At 37.8% G+C, this 18,439-nt stretch overlaps 1 long non-coding RNA gene across 1 annotated transcript; it reads left to right on the top strand.

Annotated features, from left to right (window-relative positions):
- Positions 1 to 1,568: 1,568 nt before the first annotated feature.
- On the top strand, positions 1,569 to 10,449 carry LOC144367048 (uncharacterized). Its single transcript, XR_013426256.1, has 2 exons — positions 1,569 to 1,770; positions 7,483 to 10,449. It is a non-coding gene; the product is annotated as an uncharacterized LOC144367048 (long non-coding RNA).
- The last annotated feature ends 7,990 nt before the right edge of the window (positions 10,450 to 18,439 follow it).

Below are 18,439 nucleotides of genomic sequence, written 5' to 3'. Positions count from 1 at the left end.
CAGAGGCTTTTAGATATTCAAATTGTCCACAGACACATACCCCATGTGATAGCATGTATATTCTTTCTATTCCATAATGGAGAAAACACATAAACTCAATACATTTAGTTAACACTGCTATACTTTATATGTCACAGCCTCAAATCCATACATGTAGTAGTTGATTGTTCCATTGTTAGTATTTTGGATGCCCACAGACAATTCCTGGTACCTGAATAGATTCCATTATCTACAGCTTCCAATACAATTAGATAGGCAGATTTTCACTTCACCATAGCAGCAAACTATCACAGAAAAGCCAAAGATGACAGAAATCTGAGAAGTCAAATGACCACTGCTCCTTGATTTATAATGAGGCTACATCCAGATAAACCCTTTGTTAAATTGAAAATATCACAAATTTAAAGTGCTGTTTTGTTTGATAGTTTATATTGGCAGTGCCAAAGATAGAGCCCAGGGCTTTATGCATGTTAGATAAGTGCTCAACACTGAGCTACATCCCAAGATTTCATGCAGCATTAAATACTTTAATACACCTAACCTACGCAATGCCATGGCTCTGCTTTACTTACATTAAACACACTCAGACCACTCATATTAGCTTCCAGTTGAGAAAAATCAACTAACACAAAGCCTATTTTATAACAAAGTGTTGAATGTATCATGTAATATGTTAACTGCTGAATTAAAAATGAAAAACCAGAACAATTGAATGAGTATGCATTTGACCATGGTAGTTAGTAAGGTGAGAACTGCCCAAGTGAAGCAGTTCAGGTTACTAAGCAGAAGAGTTTAATAAATTCAGAATCACTATGTTATACTAGACTAGGCTTGTGTTTGGAAGAGTGAAGGAGTAGGCAGCAGAGAATGTGTTTATGTACCTACAGTGTCTTCTGATGCCACTGGCTCAGTGCTCTCTCCCATCACCAGAAAGGAAAGGAGCCAGAGAAGGGAAAGAGAAAGAAGAAAAAAATGTCAGATAAGGGCATTTATATATTCAGCCCAAGAAAGCTCCTGACAGCCCCAGCCCATACACCATGAGGAAATCCAGAACAGAAATACTGCTGTTAGATTTTCAGGGGTAGGTTGGGAATTTTCCACTTTCAACTTTCATTCTGCTCCCATTCACAGCTCTAAAATCCTAGAGAGTCTCAGCTGGGCATTGCTATTAATAAACCATCTGGATGTACTGGGACTTAGATTCACTGGTGAACGTCAGATACATGGCTTTATTCTCAGATTCCAGGGGACATTTAGAAAGGCAAGGGTGCAGTCCAGTGGTGTGTGCAGATGCATGATGGCCATGGCATGGAAAATACCTGAGGCTTCCTAGAACCCCTGTCTCTTAGGTGAGGTCCCAGTGGCAGTAGAACCAAGCAATTGATTCAGGCAGATAGCAGAAGGCTGGAATTTGCCACGCAGAGAGAACATAGTGCAAAGGTAGGATGGAGCAAGCCATGTTTTCAGAACAACAGAATTTCAAAAATGCCTGGAATGCAGAAATGTAGAAAACAGGCTTTATACTGTGTGGATTCCATCAGAATAGAAACAGAAAGCACAAACTGTTCTAAATAAAATGAGGAAATGAAGACATTTCTAATGTAGATTAGTCACAGGAAGGTTAGTAGCTGGAAGGATAGAAGCAAGGATACCACATAGAAGAATAGAGCAACTTCCAAGAGAAGGATGCAGCAGTATACCTGAGCAGAGAGAGGGCACAGACTGGTGTTGAAACAATTGCTGGCAGGACCTGGGACCTGACCAAATGAGGTGAGAAAGAGGGGTCTCCTGGATCCTGCTTTGGAACTCTGGGGGGACCTGTTGGGTTGAAACTGGAAAGTCAGCAAGGGAAATGGGACTGTTAGGGTTGAGCACCACTGGGGTTGTGTATAAATGATGGATATAAGGATCAGAGCTTAAGACCCACAAGCACAAGCCACAGGCTGATTTCTGACCCTTGAAGCCATAAGCATGGGGTAGGGTGACAGCCCCAGGTACACTGTGATCTGGGAAGACAAGCAGCGCAGGGTGAAGCCTAGAAGAGCACCCACATTTAAGGAATGGAAAGAAGATAGAAGCTTCCAGCAGGTGAATGTGAGGGAGGATGAAATACTAGGGTCTGGGGTTAAGAGGCATCTTCTATTCTGCCCCTTGATGGGCTTCCCTGAATCATACCCCATCTACCTTCTTCCAGCCTCACTGGATTGAACCATGGAGTTCCAGCATAGTGTTTGTAGGGCAGAACCAAGATGACTATAGTTAGGCTCTCTCTGTGAGACTTCTGGCCAGCTATGTTTTAGTACTTGGTAAAGGTTATAAACACCCTAATTCAGCTTATGGACTCAAGGTCATAAGCATCTGCTTGTGAGCATGCTCTCATTTATGTCACCTGTTTCCAATGAGCCTTCTTTGTTGGCCTGCATATTAAAAAGTCCTATGAATGTGTCATTAGGCAATTTACTTGTGGTGGATTAGTCAGAGTGCACTCACACCAACTTAGATGCTGTACCCTACTACACACCCAGGCTGCATGATAAACCATGGCTCCCCAGATTCAAACAACAGCACATTACTGCAGTGAATACTATAGACTGTTTAATACAATGGTGAGTACTTGTTTATCAAAACATAGAAAAGAGCAAAAATAATAGGTGATAGAAATATTTTAGCTCCATTATAATCTTATGGGATAACCATCATGTATCCAGTTTATTGTTAACAGAGATATCATAAACAGGATGTGGTGATAACACTACTAACAATGAGGCTTATGGAATTGGCCCAGGAGATCTGAGGTGGGAAGGGAGATTCGTAACCACTACAAACTCAATCCTACTGTTAGGACTATTAGATTTCCATATTCATGCATTACTTCTTAAAACAGGAGAACCTAATTAGTATTAAAATGTGTTCTTACAGTTCAAAAATTTATAGGCTTTTCCACAAAAAAGGTTCAGGCATCTATTATCCAGCCCTTGAGCTAAGCACCCATTAAAACAAAATCCTCTACTGTTTTATCAGTAACTACTAAAATGACTACCAATCTAACTAGTAAAAATAAACAGAAGCAGTTTATGTTTTTATCAATGTTTAAGGATGGCAGAGAATGTTCCACTTCAGAATTCTCACTGCTATAGTTTAGATCTGGAATGTCCCCTCAAAGCCCAGGTGTTGAAAACTTGATTCTTAACCTGTGGCACTGTTGGCAGGTAGTGGAACTTTTAAGAGGTGGAGCCTAGGGAAAATTATATGAAATAGTGACTCATATATAGCAATGAGGGATAGCTACACCCTGCAAAGGCTAACAAAATTTTGCTAACCTCTGGAGGCATGTGTCACCCCAGACCCCCACATCAGGGCTTCAGGAGGAGGGTCAGGATGCTGGAACTTTCCACATCTCCCCAGGAACCCCAGCAATTGAGTGTAGTCAAGACAGTAGTATGGAGCCCTTAGCTACCAATCAGAGCCTTCTTTTTTCCAAAAGTGAATATTTTAGAGGCTATTTCATACTGAATAAAATCTATATTTCCCCAACAATCACAGGTGCTAACAAATAGTAACAAATTAGAGGGAAAATAATCTCATTTGGGAAGAGTTTTCAAAAAATGTGGTTTTTGAGTCTCTTTATCTCCTTTTAGCTAAAGTGGTTTTCAGCATTAGCTACTTCTGTGCTTACTCTGAGAGCAAGAAAGAATCTTCACCCAGCATCCACCTCTGAGCTCCTCCTTAAAGGTTAGATGAAGCCTGAAATTCCCCCAGGGGATATTATGAAGAGAATCTCAGCCTCAACACACTCACATTGACCCAAGGGAACAGAGGCATTCTGTGTTCCATGTTGGTTCTAACAGATTATAGCAGTACATTTTCAGTTGCTATAACAAAATACCAGAGAATGGGTAATTTAAGAAGAGAAGAGATTTATTTAGCTCTTAGTTCTGGAGGCTGAAAAGTCCCATATCATGGTGCTTTCTTATTGCTACATTATAACATGGTGGAAGGCATTCTATGGTGAGAGAAGAGCAACAATCCTCACTCAAGTTTCTCTTCCTCGTCTAAGAAGACTAATAATGATGACATCATGGGTGCCCTCTCTTATGACCTCATCTAATTCTCTTTATCCCCCAAAGACCCAGTCTCATGAATTTATGAATTGGGGATTTAAGTTTCTTACACACAGGCCTGGGGATGTGGCTCAGTGGTAGAGCATTTGCCTAGCATATGTGAGGCCCTGGATTCAATCCCTAGCACCACCAAAAATAAAGAAAGAAGTTTAGCTCTCCCTTGGTGTCTATTGCCTGTCAGCCTTATGCCATGGGGTGCCACGTCAAAGAAGCCCTCACCAGATGCCAGCAACTTAATCTTGGACTTTACAGCCTCCAGAACTCTGAGCCAAAAATATATATATGTTCATTATAAAGTACCAGGTCTTGATAAGACAGGAGGCAAGAACTAGAAACTATATAAGTTTTTTTGATCTCCCTGGGAGGACAGCATCATTCCCATGTCCCTGTTTGATGGTCACTCACCAAGGCCAGGTCAAATTTAAGGGAATACACACAGCCTCCATCACATGAAGGGAGGAAAGTAAACATGATTATAGCAGTGGGCTGGAAGTCCTAGCTACAGAACTCCACAGTACTTGCAATCTTGAAATCCAGTTTGTAGAACTGGCTGCACTAAATGTGACTCTTCTGCTCCAAAGAAGGTACTCACTATGGATCTTCTTCAAAGCCCAGAAATCAATCTATTATAAGTAGCCTTGGCTAGACAACATCTTGGCTTAGGGGCTGGCGGTTAAACCTTGATCTTGTCAGAAGCCTTCAGCCAATGCAGGCTTATGAAATGTGATACTCTCAAAACAGAACAATAATTCTCAGAAGTAGATCTTAATTAGAAAGAAATCTATGAATTACCTGGAAAAGAATTTAAAATTATCCTAAGGAAATTCAGTGAGATGCAGAATACAAACTAATAATTTGAAAAAGTGAGAAAAACAATTCAGGATATGAAAGAGAAATTTATCAAAGAGATATAAGTGATTAACAAGAGCCAATCAGAAGTCTTAGAACTAAAAACTTAAATCAATGAAATAAAAAATATAATGCAGAACTTCATAATAGACTAAAATAAGTAAAAGTAAGAATTTCTGAATTTTTACAAACAACAAGAAGTGTTTATGAGGATGTGAGGGGAAAAGGCAAACTCAGACTTTGCTGGTGGGACTGCAAATTAGTGCAACTGATCTCATAAGCACTATGGAGATTCCTCAGAAAACTTGAAATGGAACCACCATTTGACCAAGCTATCCCATTCATTTCCTTATACCCAAAGGACTTAAAAATAGCATACTACAGTGACACAGCCAAATCAATGTTTACAGCTGCACAATTCACAATAGCTAACTGTGGAACAAACCTAGATGCCCTTCAATAGATGAATGGATAAAGAAACTGTGATATATATATATATATATATATATATATATATATATATATATATATATATACACAATGGAATATTACTCAGCATTAAAAGAGAATAAAGTTATGGCATTTGAAGGTAAAGGAGGGAAGTTGGAGAATATAATGCTAAATGATGTAAGCCAATCCCCCAAAAACAAAGGCTGAATGTTCTCTCTTAGAAGTGGATGCTGATCCATAATTGGGGTAGTGGGGTGGGATGGAGGAACTTTGATTTGGCCAAGGAAAGATTGTGTAATGAGATCAACATCATTACCCTCGGTACATTTTTTACTGCACATGTAGTGCAACTCTACATGTTGTACAACCAGAGAAATGAAAATGTGCACTCTATTTGTGTACAAGGAATAAAAAGCTTTCTGTGGTCATGTACAACTGATTAGAACTAAGAAAAAATAAATTTAAAAAAAAATTTAAATTCTAGGACAGATCTGTTTAATTAACCCAGTCAGGCAAAATATAAGAAAATATATTGGAAAAAAAATCTATAAGACTTATGGGACATTAAGTGAACAAATATTGTCATTATGAAAAGTTCAAAGGTGAAGAAAAGAGAAAAGACATCACAAACTTATCGCACAAAATAATAGATTAAAAACTGCCCAATCTTCAAAGTAATTTAGACATCCAGTTATAAAAATCTCAAAGAACAACTGGATTCAAACAAGGCACAATATAGTTCAAATGTCAAAAGTACAAGACAAAGACAGCATTCTAATAATAGCAAGAGGAAAAACCACCAAGTCACCTACAAGAGAATTCCCATTAAACTTATAGCAGATTTATCAGGAGAAATCTCATAGACCAGAAGATAATGGAATGATATATTCCAAATACTGAAAGAAAAAAAAATGCCAACCAAGAATTTGTTGGTTTTAAGGCCTCCCTAAGTGGCTCAGGATGACTTTGTACTCATGATCCTCCTTCCTCAGCCTCCAGAACCACTGGTAGTAAAGGCATGAGTCATTATGCCCTGCTCAACCAAGAATATTGTACCTAGCAAAGTTATCCTTCAAAACTGAAGCAGACATAAGATTTTCCTAGATAAACAGAAACTTAGTTCCTAAGCCCCAGATCATCCCTGTAGCAAATACATAAGGGTGACCCACACTAGAAATGAAGGGATGAGAATTAACATAATAAAAAAAATGAACATGCACAACTCACAGAAGAACTAGAACATAAAACAGGAAGAGAAACAAATCTTAGCATCACATAAAACTACCAAATCACAAAAATAAATAGTAAGAGAAGTGGAAAGGGAAAAAATTATAAAACAAGCAGAACACAATTAACAAATGACAGGAGGATATTCATACCTATCTATCATAACCTTTAATGTAAGTGGATTAAATGTGCCAATCAAAAGACACAGCCTGGCTATGTGGGGCAATAAAAAGATTCAAATATATACTGCCTACAATAACTGCTCTTCACTAGTAAAGGGCTAAAAATATACATATAAATTAAATAAAAAACAAAAGAGAGCAGGAGTATGTATGTTAACATCAGATAAAGCAGACTTTAAATCAAAACCTGAAAGATTGGGAGTCTGAGGCAGGAGGATAGCAAGTTCAAAGCCATCCTCAGCAACTTTGCAAGACTCCGTCTCTACATAAAATGTTAAAAAAAAGGGCTGTGGATGTGCTTCAGTGGTTAAGCACCCCTGGGTTCAATCATTCCTATTACCAAAAAAGCAATCCTGTAAAAGACAAAGACTGTCCTTATATATTGATAGAATGATAAACTCAGCAAGAAGATATAACAAATGCAAATAAAATTATATATGCACCTGACATCAGGCTACTCACATATATAAAGCAAATATTATTAGATCTAAAATGAGAGGTTGACTCTAATACAATAGTATTAGGGGGCTTGAAGACCCCACTTCCATCACTGTACAAATCATCTAGGCAGAAAATCAATAAAGATGCATCCACGTTGAACTGCACTATAGAATAAATGGACCTAATCAACATTTATAAAACCTTTCTTGCAGCAGCAATAGAATCCACTTCTCCTCATCAGCACTTGAATCATTCTCCAGGACAGATCATGCATTAGGACCAAATGAGTCTCCACTTGGAAAATTTGAAATCATCCCATGTATCTTCTCAGACCACAACTGAATAAAACTAAAAAGCAGCCACAAGAAGCATGGAAAGTATAATGGCACATGGAAACTAAATAATTTGATCCTGCATGACAAATGGACAATTGAAGAAATAAAGGGGAAATCAAAAAGCTTCTAGAAAGAAATGAAAATGACAACACAACAAACTAAAGTCTGTGGGATACAGCAAAAGCAGAAGTAAGAAGGCAGTTTATAGCAATTGATTCATGTGTCAAAAAGTAGAAAGGTCTCAAATAAACAAATGAACAATGTACCTCAAATACACAGAAAAGCAAGAACAAATGATGCCTAAAATTAGTAAAAAAGGAGAAATAATAAAGATCAGAGCAGAAATAGATATAATTGAAACTAACTAAATAAAATATTATAAAAGATTAATGAAAAAAAGTGTTGGTTTCTTGAAAGGGTAAACAAGACTAAAAAGTCTATAGCTAGACTAATGAAGAAAAATAAAGACCCAAATAGATAAAGTCAGAAAGACATTAAAAGTGATGCTACAGAGATACGAAAGATCATAATAAACTAATATCAATTCTTATATGCTAAAAAAGGAAAACCCAGAAGAAATGGTTAAACTCCAGAACATATATAACCTAACGAAATTGAATCAAGCAGAAGAAAATTCAAAGACCAAACATAAGTAGTGAGATTGAATCAATAATTAAAAATCTTCAATCTAAAAAAATTCAGAATCTATGCCCTCATTGCTGAATTTTACAAAGCATTGAAAGAACTTATTCCAATTTTTTTCAAACTATTAAAAAAATCAAAATAGAAGAAACTCTGCCAAATACTTTTTATGAGGTCCACATTATTCTGACATCAAAACCAGAGAAGATATGTCAAAAAATAACGCTAAAAACCTGACCTCTAAACTCAGATGTAAAAGTTATCAATAAAATTTTAACAAATGAAATCCAATCTTACATCAAAAAAGAATCACATGCCATTATCAAGTGAGATTCATCCCAGGAATGCAAAGATGGTTCAACATATGCAAATCAACATACCCCATACAATATGTTGAGTGAAGGACAAAATTCATTTGAGCATTTCAGTAGATGTGCAAAAAACATTTGATAGAATTCACCATCCCTTTATGATAAAAACTCTCAACCAGTATGTATAGAAACAGCATATCACAAAATACTACAGGCTCTCTATGAGAGTGGTTCCTCCATGATTGGGAACAAGGCAGGATGTTCCCCTTCACCACCCTTTAATATGGTACTAGATGCCTTATCAAGAGCAATTAGGTGAGAGAAAGAAATACAGAGCAACAAAATTGGAAAGGAAGACATTAAATCATTCATATTTGCAGACGGCATGATTTTATATATAAGAAAATCTAAAGAATCCATCAAAAAGCTATTAGAACATATAAAAAAATTCAGAAAAGTTGCAAGATATAAAATCAAAATACAAAAGAGCAGAATTTTTATACACGAGAAAGAAACTTGCTAAAAAAACAAATTTACAACGCAATCTCATTCACAGTGCTAAAAGAATAAGTAAAATATTTAGAAAAAACATTTAACAAAGGAAGTGAAATCTCTCTACAGTGACAATTATAAAATACTGATGAAAGAAATTTTAGAAGATGCCCCCAAAATGCTGATACATTCCTGCATTTCTGAACAATAAGAATCAATATTATTAGAAGGACCATCCTACCCAAAGCAATCTATATGTTTAATGCAATTCCCTTAAAAATACCAACATTTTTTTTTACAGAAAGGTGTGTCAAAATTAGCTATACATATGGAGAATATTGAAACTGGATCCTTTTCTCTCACTGAAAACAAAAATCAACTCAGAATGGATCAAAAACCTAAATGTTAAACCTAAAAACTCAAAAATTACAATAAGAAAGCCTAGGGAAAACCTTCCAAGAAACTGAGGTAGGCATGATTTCTCATCTAGGACCAGAAAGGCATAGACAACCAGAGCAAAAATAGACAACAGGATTATATGAAATTAAGAAACTTCTGGGCAGCAAAGGAAACAATAAACAGAATAAAGAAAAAAACCTTCAGAATGGGAGATAATATTTGCAAACTCTTCATTTGAATAAAAGGTTTATATCCAGAATACCTAAAGAAGTCAAAAAGCTGGACAACAAAAGAACAAGTAATCCAGTTCTAAATTGACTAAAAAACCAAACATTCGACACTTTTCAAAAGAAGATATGCAAATGGCCAAGTTCATGAAATGCCCAAGCTCACTAATCAATCAGGAAGGAACCTGCAAATAAAAACCACAATGAGATTTCATATTACCCTGGTTAGAAGAACTACCATCAAAAGGGCCAAAAAATAACCAATACTGGCAAAGATGCAAAGAAAAAGGTATTCTCATACACTGTGTGTGGGAATGTAAATCAGTACAGGCACTGTGGAAAACAGCTGCAAGACTCATCAGAAAACTAAAATTAGAACTCTCCTGCACTATGTTGTATAAGCATGAAGGTTTGAGAAGTCTTCACTTACCCAATGTTTTGAGAATCTTAATTATGATAGTGGTCTATTAGGTATCAATGTCTGGTCATTGAAGTTCCTCTCTTTGTTCTTCATGAAGAATTCAAAATTGAATTAGGGGAAAATGGTAATTTTATGATAATTGAAGTCAATCCCTCCATTCGTCATATTTCATTACTTACTGAGATCTTCTTTTATATTTTTTCAATAAATGCTGTTAATTTTCTTCATAAAAGAGAAAAAAAGACTTTAGGTATGAAAAGTTCTCCTGGGGGGATTCTACCTTTTGGGTCCCCTTCTTCCTCTGGGAGAAGTCTTTTCTGCTGTCCTTTAATAAACTCCTAATTTCTACTCTGACCTTGCCTCGGCATGCTTCTTTGGTGTTATTCTTCAACATTGGGGAAGCAAGGACTCTTCACCAGTAAACAGTGGTATCATATTGGAGGTCCCATACCGAGATTCTATACCGAGGTAAGTGCATGCACCTCATGTCTGTTTGAGGTGCATCTTTCTCTCTTGCTTTCTGGAGGTAAGGTGGGCACCCAACGGCTACTTAAATGCAATTAGTGCAGCCGCCACTCTTCAAGACTCGGGTGAGAGGTTTCTCGGCCTAGGCAGCTCTCAATCATGTGTTCGGTACAGAGCAGGCATGTTGTTGGGTTCTGCCAAAGCTGCTTCCAACTTTTCTGTCTGGGCCCGGAGAGCAATTGGCGTGGCAATTAGTATCCCTAATCCCGATCTGCTTCGGATGCGTGGAGGTGGAGGAAGGAGTTTGGAACAACTGCGTAATTCCAGTCTGGGCTACTCTCAGAGGATTATCAAGGTTCCTTTCTCTTGAGCCCCCTCCCAACAGCCCTCATGGGTATCTAGGGTGATTGGTAGATGAATGGCACTGAGGGAAAGCCCCAATCACATTTGCCTCCGTATGGGCTACACAACACTCCCAACCCCGCATCCATTCCTCCTGGATTCTTCCCTTCCTTCGCAGGTCAGAAATGTTAGCAATTCAGGTTGCAGGACTAAGAAAGGCATGAAATTATGATTTCGTATCTGTTTCTCTCAGTGTGCAAGATTTAGGAAAAAAGTGTTGAATTAAAACGTTGGTCTGGCTTATTGAAATGACATTAATTAGCAACAGTCTTGGGAATTTTCAAAGCTTAATTTTAGATATACATGGTAGTGTGTGGATTTTTTTCAGGTGATTTAATGTAACTTAATACTACTTTAGGAACTTCAGAACAAAGAAAGTGGCTTAATGATCCTGAAGGAACTACTTCTGATGGTGTCTTTTATAATATCAAGAAAGATCCTATTTTCAGTTTTTTTGTGAGCAAGTTTTTCTAGTGTAGGAAGATATAAAGATGAAACTTTGTAAATTGTATCTTAAACTTTTATCATAATTTCCAACTTCCAAACCTGAAAATTGTGACTTATGGTTAAAATGTCTTAGGCATAAAGTTTCTGCTCAGAATTCCGGTTTTCCCAGTTCCTTCCAGACCTCAGCCAGGACTTAAGTTGATATGCAAATAGAAGAAGCCTGGAGCACTCAGTAGGAGACAGATCTGAGGCCCAAGAAAAAAAAAAGTAAAGGGGTCTTTTACCTGAACTCAAACTAGATTAAACCAAAGAGTAAATTGTATGGCATTTACTAATTACTGGCCGGTCAATTTTTTCTAGGACTTTTGCCTTTTCTTAGATTCCGTATTTTTTTGAGCTCATGATTTTGTTCCTACAGACAAGTTAGTGTTTTTCTGATAAGTTCTATTTTTGATCAACTGGATTTTTTTTAAACATTGCAATGAGATTTCACCTGAGATAGCTGCAAGGCCTTTTGTGTTATGTGTTACACTTGTGTTATGTGTTTTATGCCAGTATGTCTGTGGTCTGTGTGTATGTCCATATATCATGCAGTGATATGACAATTGACAGATGAGGAGCGCTCATGAAAAATTAAAAATGGATCCAAATATCTTTGATTCACGTAATTCAAATGGCTCAATTTAAATTTGGTAAATAGATGAAAGAAAAGATGTCTTTAAAATTAAGCTTATAAGTTTTTCTAGGTGTTCAAAAAGGCCCTAATAAAATGTTGATGTCTATGAAATAATCTGCTTAAATTCAAAAATTTACAAGTATTGTTTCAAAATTGAACAGAAGAAGGTTAACAGAAAAAAAAGAAACTAGAAGGTTCTAGGTATGTATTAATAGAGGGGAAGTGTGTTTCTGGATAAGAGTTTAAGTAAATAAGAGGGTTTAAGTAGGTGATAAAGAAGGTCTGTGCAAGTTGGTTAAGTGTAAGTTTTTGAGCAAGTAATCTTAAAGAAATTAAACAGCTGGTTAAACAAGTGCTGTTGTTTTAGAGAAGTATGCTATGTTATTTCTTTAAAAGCTAAACTTGGTTAATATAAAAACATCAATGTAATTGGTCATATTAATGTGTTCATATCTTCCAGGTATACAAGTCTGTAAGGTAGAAGCTTTAGAAAGAGCATTATATCAAGCTTGTGTTCTAAAATTGTATGGTAATTTTAGGCCTAAAAGAAAAACATGTTGGAAATCTATTTATATCATTTCTGTTCTATAACTGTACTTATTATCAATAAGTTATGTAAAGTTCCATGTTACCTTTTACACTGAGATACAATTTAAATCTATTTTTAAGTTAATGAGAGCCTAATCTATGTAAAAGTTTTATTGCAAAATACAAAAGTACTTTGCTACTTTTCTACAAAAGGTTAAAATCTTTCAGCATTTCTTTAATTCATGTTTTAGATGTGATATTATGTTGTGTTTGCTCAAGTTCACAACAATTTATGTAGGCTTTGTAAAATGATGTCTAAAAAGCAAAGATCAGCTTAAGAACTATAGTATTTAAGATTTATGAAGAGAGCCGCCTTACTTGAGATAAGGCTCTATGTCCCATTTCATGTGAAGGTGACTATGAAAGAAGTAGGCCAGATTTCAGTACATTTAAAGTTGTGTCCAAAAGATTGTTTTTGTCACAATTGCCAGGATCTCAAACAGGGGATATACTCCATCAAAATTCAAGGTAGCTATTATATGAACTAAATGTTTTTACTCTTGATAATTTCATCTTGTAGTTTTCTTATAAATGGCTTAAAGATTACCTGTTAATGTTTTGCAGAGGTACTGATTTAAGAACTCACAACCTGGGTTAATTTAAGATAATGAGTTATCACCTACAGGAGAGAGATAGACATTAAATACCAGTACTTAGTATAAGGCTGTTGAAACTTATTTGCTGGATGTTTAAGATTAAGTTTTAAAATTAGAGTTAAATAAAAAAGGGCAAAAAAACCTAATATTTGGCTCTTGCCATCTGAGTCTGTCTGAATCAGGGAATAGGGTACTTCTACAAAGGGCTTTGCAACTCTAGGCCACATAACCACCCGATCAGGGAGATTAATGAGACCAGTGAAGGACAGAAAGCCAATCAGTGCATTTGCTGTGAAGAGGAGGGTCATCAAAAAGGGAGACATCCCTGATGCTTCTGAGGGAAGCCACATGGTCAAGCAAGGCCTGGACCAATCCTAGCACAAATGGCACTAGCAGAACTGAGAAGCTGCTGTGAAGTTCACGAAAACTCCCAGGGTAACTCAGCTGACTGTTAACAATAGATGAAAACAAAGTCAGTTTGACTTGCTTCATCTTAAACACTTAGCAAAGACAGTTAAAGCCAAAACATAGCTATTCCTGGGCATTTTAAATGATAATAGTTAAATGTAACTTCCAAAAATAAGTAAACTGGAGGCTACAAAAGAGATTCTCAGTCAGGAATGCCTGATAACTATCAAAAGGAACTGCCAGGGTAGTTTTTAGTTTAAGGCATTTATTTCTAACCAACACAGGTAGGCTTAATGTTTGCTAGTATGGTTATACATCCCTAAGTAACAGAATTAAAGATTTCTCTTAGACACAGAGATCATACTAGTAAAAGGATTTTGCAAGATCAAATGACATTAAATTATTAAACTGTATCTTAAGGAAAAGGACATCTGTAACCCTAAAAATTAAATGTTGTGTTTACATCCCTGACATTTCTGGCAATGTGACAAATATCCTTAAAGATTTATATGCTCAGATAGAAGCCATGTCCTCAGCAACTTTGTCATGAAAACAATATCTTAGCTCCTGGTTCTTGGTACTTCCTGGTGGTAAACATTGTTAGTCTTTGTCTTTGCCATCATACTCATTGGCATATTCCTGTGCTATGGGATTTATTGCTACATCAATATGGTTCCAGTACTAATGAATTATTGTTTCCCTTATAGACCACTCTTCACTCAAATGGCCCTCCAGCCTATCATGGACCACTTGATAGACCCAATTTTTAAAAGAGGACTCCAAACTTCTTGCCCCAACATCGCCCCTTTTGTCTGCCTGAAGAAGCCAGAAAAATCTTTTTCGCCCCCTTTCCTTACAGCAGTAAGGAGTTCCCAAATTAGAGGGGGGAATGAAGCCAGATTTAAAGTTAGGTAGTCAATGTAGTTAGGTAAATCGGGTCTAATATCAAGTAAAATCTAAAATGGAGGCCATGCTGGGAATGGCTCAGGGAAAACACAGGACAATTCATGGAATATTAATGAAGTCCCGAAAAGGCCCTAGGTCAAAGTCCACCTGGAAGAAGTATTAATGAATAGCCCCCAGCATATTTGAAGATAGCCCATCACAAAGAAGTGTTAATGAAATCCTTCCTGCTCAGACTACTTCTTTGGCCCACCTGTGTCCCACCCCTCGGGCCTTCCCACCTACATTCCATCACTGAAAGAACTATAAAAAGGGGAGGCAACCGTACTTCCATGGATTCCACCTCTTGGGTCCCCTTCTTCCTCCGGGAGAAGTCTTTTCTGCTGTCCTTTAATAAACTCCTAATTTCTACTTTTAAAAAAAAAGAAAAGTTCTCCTGGGTAAGGAACATGGTAAGGAAGAAAAAAGTCTAAATGCACAAGACAGAGAGCAGAGCTGCCAAGAGTTCTGTACAACACACATGCAGACAGCCAAATACCAACTTAAGTACACAAAGATCCTGTGTAAATACATGCAGATAATACACACATTTGTAAGGATGGCAACCAATATTTGAAACTCAAAATGGGCCTGGGGTTAACTTGACCATTGGCTATTCCTTTAATATCCAAGAGGCAATTCAGGTGGAAAGACACAAGCCCAGGGAAGGTATTAATGATGACTATAATGTCACTGATGATGCTTTTTATGAATCTACCAAGACTGCCTTGTCATGAGACATTTGGGGTCTCTTGTGAGACAGAGCAAGTGAATGAAAATTTAAATACCCAGCCAGCCTCCAGCTTCACTGGAGAAACTCAGAACATTTTTTTATCCTGTGCTAAAAATATGTCATTAAGCCATTTAATCCCCATTCCACACCCCCCCCCCCACACACACACATCTTTTTTTCCTTCTGTTTGTTTGAGACAGTCTCCCTATGTTGCCTAGGCTGGTCTCAAACTCAAGCAATTCTCCTGCCTCAGTCTCCAAAATAGCTAAAACTACAGGCATGAACCAGCTCACCTGGCTTAATTTCCTCCTCTCCATTCTTGTGAGGTGAGTGTTAGGATAAGTAGATAAATGAACATGGTAAGACACAAATAGACCATGTATTGGCATGAGTTCAATGGCAGAACAGGAATCTAGGCTCAGTTTCATGTAGCTCTGAGCACATGCTCTAATGCTCAAGCACAAGCCTCTCTCAAGAAACAACAAATAAGAAAATCATTCATTCATTTCTTCACTTATCCAATTTCTTTGCAAATGTGCACTGAACATACATGGGAGAAGACTCTCTTATGGATTCCTAATTAAAAATAAAAAAGGACAGTGTGCTTACAGGACTCAGTGGTGCACACCTGCAATCCCAATGGCTGAGGAGCCTGAGGCAGGAGGATCAAGAGATAAAAGTCAGTCTCAGCAATAGTGAGGCACTAAGAAACTCAGTGAGCCCCTGTCTCTAAATAAAATACAAAATAGGACTGGGAAATGTGGCTTAGTGGTCGAATGCCACTGAGTTTCCATTTCCCAAAAATAAACATTTTCACCAAAAAAAACTGCTTTATGCCTTATTGGGAGACAGAACAAGTGACTAAAGCTTTCAACACCCAGCCAGCCAGCACTCCACTGGAGCAACAAAACCTTCAAGACTCCTTTTGCCTGCTACGGAGTTACAGAGCTGCCTCCTCCTGGAATGAATCCTTACTTGGGATAGTGACAGGGACAGGGTGTGGAGAAAGCCAACAGGTTTTAGTAAAGCACAGGCCAATTTCTCCAATGCAGAGGAAAACAAAAAGCTGGGAGTCACTCAGCCAGGAAGTGAAACATCAGTGATTAAAAGCCTTAATAATAAGGACTGGCTATTGTTGAAGATTTACTTTTTGTCAGTCTCTGGGCTGAGTCCATATAGTTTTCAGAACTCTGTGCAATAGAGACTAATATTATTCCCTGGTTTACTACTGAGAAAATTAGGGTTTAGCATGTTAATCTGCCTGGGTCACACTAATAGATACAGTATTGGAACATAGGTCTTTCTGATGGAGCTCTGCACCCCCTACCCCCAAGACATCAATGCTATACACACTTTCCCAAAGGCTGAAGAGTCAAAGTGATAATGACATCTCTGGGCCACTTAAGTCTTGGATTGGTTCAATTATTTCTAAGCCACAGGCAATTACCCACTTATTTCCATGCATATTATATCCATAGAATATTTAGCATGATCTAAACAACAAAAAAGGTGTGAAATCTTCAGCCTGTTGCAATTTATCTTAACAATGTGAATCCCAGAGTCCTACAATCAGAACTCATTTATTTATGTTGTTTCCATTTTCTTCTGCTGGTGTTTCTCAAAAACACATACTGGCAAAGTGCTGTTCTAGTGAGGTTAGGTACATGGTCACCCCAATGGATGAATGGTTCCTGAAGCAGCAACCCACCTTCCCCACCCATTTCAGAACCCCAGAGAGTCACTTCCATGTTTGAAAGAAGAAGATGAGGATAGAGACTAAACGTGGGCTTAAGCCCTGAAGTGGTACCAAGAGAGACTAAATGTCAAGTATCAAGTGCAGGAAATGTTCCCATGTACTACAGCTGGTGGCTGCATCCTATCATCACACAGGATCTAAATGCATTCATTGAGAGGAGCCTTTGATAAAATTCTTTAGTGCATAATTTTGTACAAACTTGACCAAGACAGTGTCTCTGTCTTTGAGGACAGACACAAGAAAGGAGGAGATTCTCAGCAAAAGACATCTGTGAATTTTGCACACCATGTCCTTGTGCTGCTCAGAAAACACACATTGGTGGTACTTCCATGAAGACAGGCTCTTGGACACCAAGTCTTCCAGATCCAATTCCTGGAAACTGATTCTCCAAGGAACCATAAATTCAATAGCACCTTCTTTAAGCTTTACCCTAAAGCTGGACTCCCCCCAGAAATGGAAGGGAGCTGAGGTGTGTCTTACTCAATCCTGGATAGCCCAGCATCAAACCTTTCATGTCACTGGGAATCTTCAAGCATCTCTGAGGAAGGTGAGCAGACAGGGAAGATAGTGTGCAGCACACAGAAGAATAAAGTATAGATTGTGACCCAGAACCCCTTATTCACCAGCAGATGGTAAAAGGAAAGCCACAAGGGAGAATTAAAGTCTCATGTTCCTACTAAGCTTCTTCAATGTGCCCTGCTTCTCATTCTGTGATTTGCACCTTATAGGGATTGTACTCAGAAAACTGGAGAAGAAGAAAAGTGAAGTGTATTAGTTCATTTGTGCTGCTATAACAAAATATCTGAGACCGGGTAATTTATGAACCACAGAAATAATTTTCTCATAGTTCTAGAGGTCCAGGAGTCCATGAGCAAGGCACTGGCAGAATTAAGGTCAGTGATATCTGTCCTCTGCTTCCAGGATGGCACCCTGAACCCTGTCACATCATGAGATAGAAGACAGAAGGGCAAAAAGAGACAAACACTTTATGAAGCCTGTTTGATAAAGATCTTTCCCATGTTCACTGAGGCTTTTCCATTATGACTTACTCATTTTCTAAAGTCTCCATGTTTCCCACCAGCACATGGCCTTCACTTTTTAACATGAATTTTGGGGTTGTGGGGGGGAGGACATTCAGACGATGGCAAGAGGTGAAATAGCAGTCAGGCCATCTTTACTGTGACTTGGCTGGCCCTTTCCAATGTGTGTACGGGAAAAGCTCAATGTGTTGTTGGTGGTAGAAACTTGAGCAGGAAATAATGTGTAACTTTTGCTGAGGGGGTGAGGGAGCAGCAGTTCTAGGTCCATCTTGGGAAGCATTTGCTATCT

The sequence above is a fragment of the Ictidomys tridecemlineatus genome, chromosome 10, assembly GCF_052094955.1.
Source record: "Ictidomys tridecemlineatus isolate mIctTri1 chromosome 10, mIctTri1.hap1, whole genome shotgun sequence".
NCBI classification, from domain to species: Eukaryota; Metazoa; Chordata; class Mammalia; order Rodentia; family Sciuridae; genus Ictidomys; species Ictidomys tridecemlineatus.
Note: the sequence above shows the minus strand (reverse complement) of the source record. Positions and strands in the feature narration are given on the sequence as shown.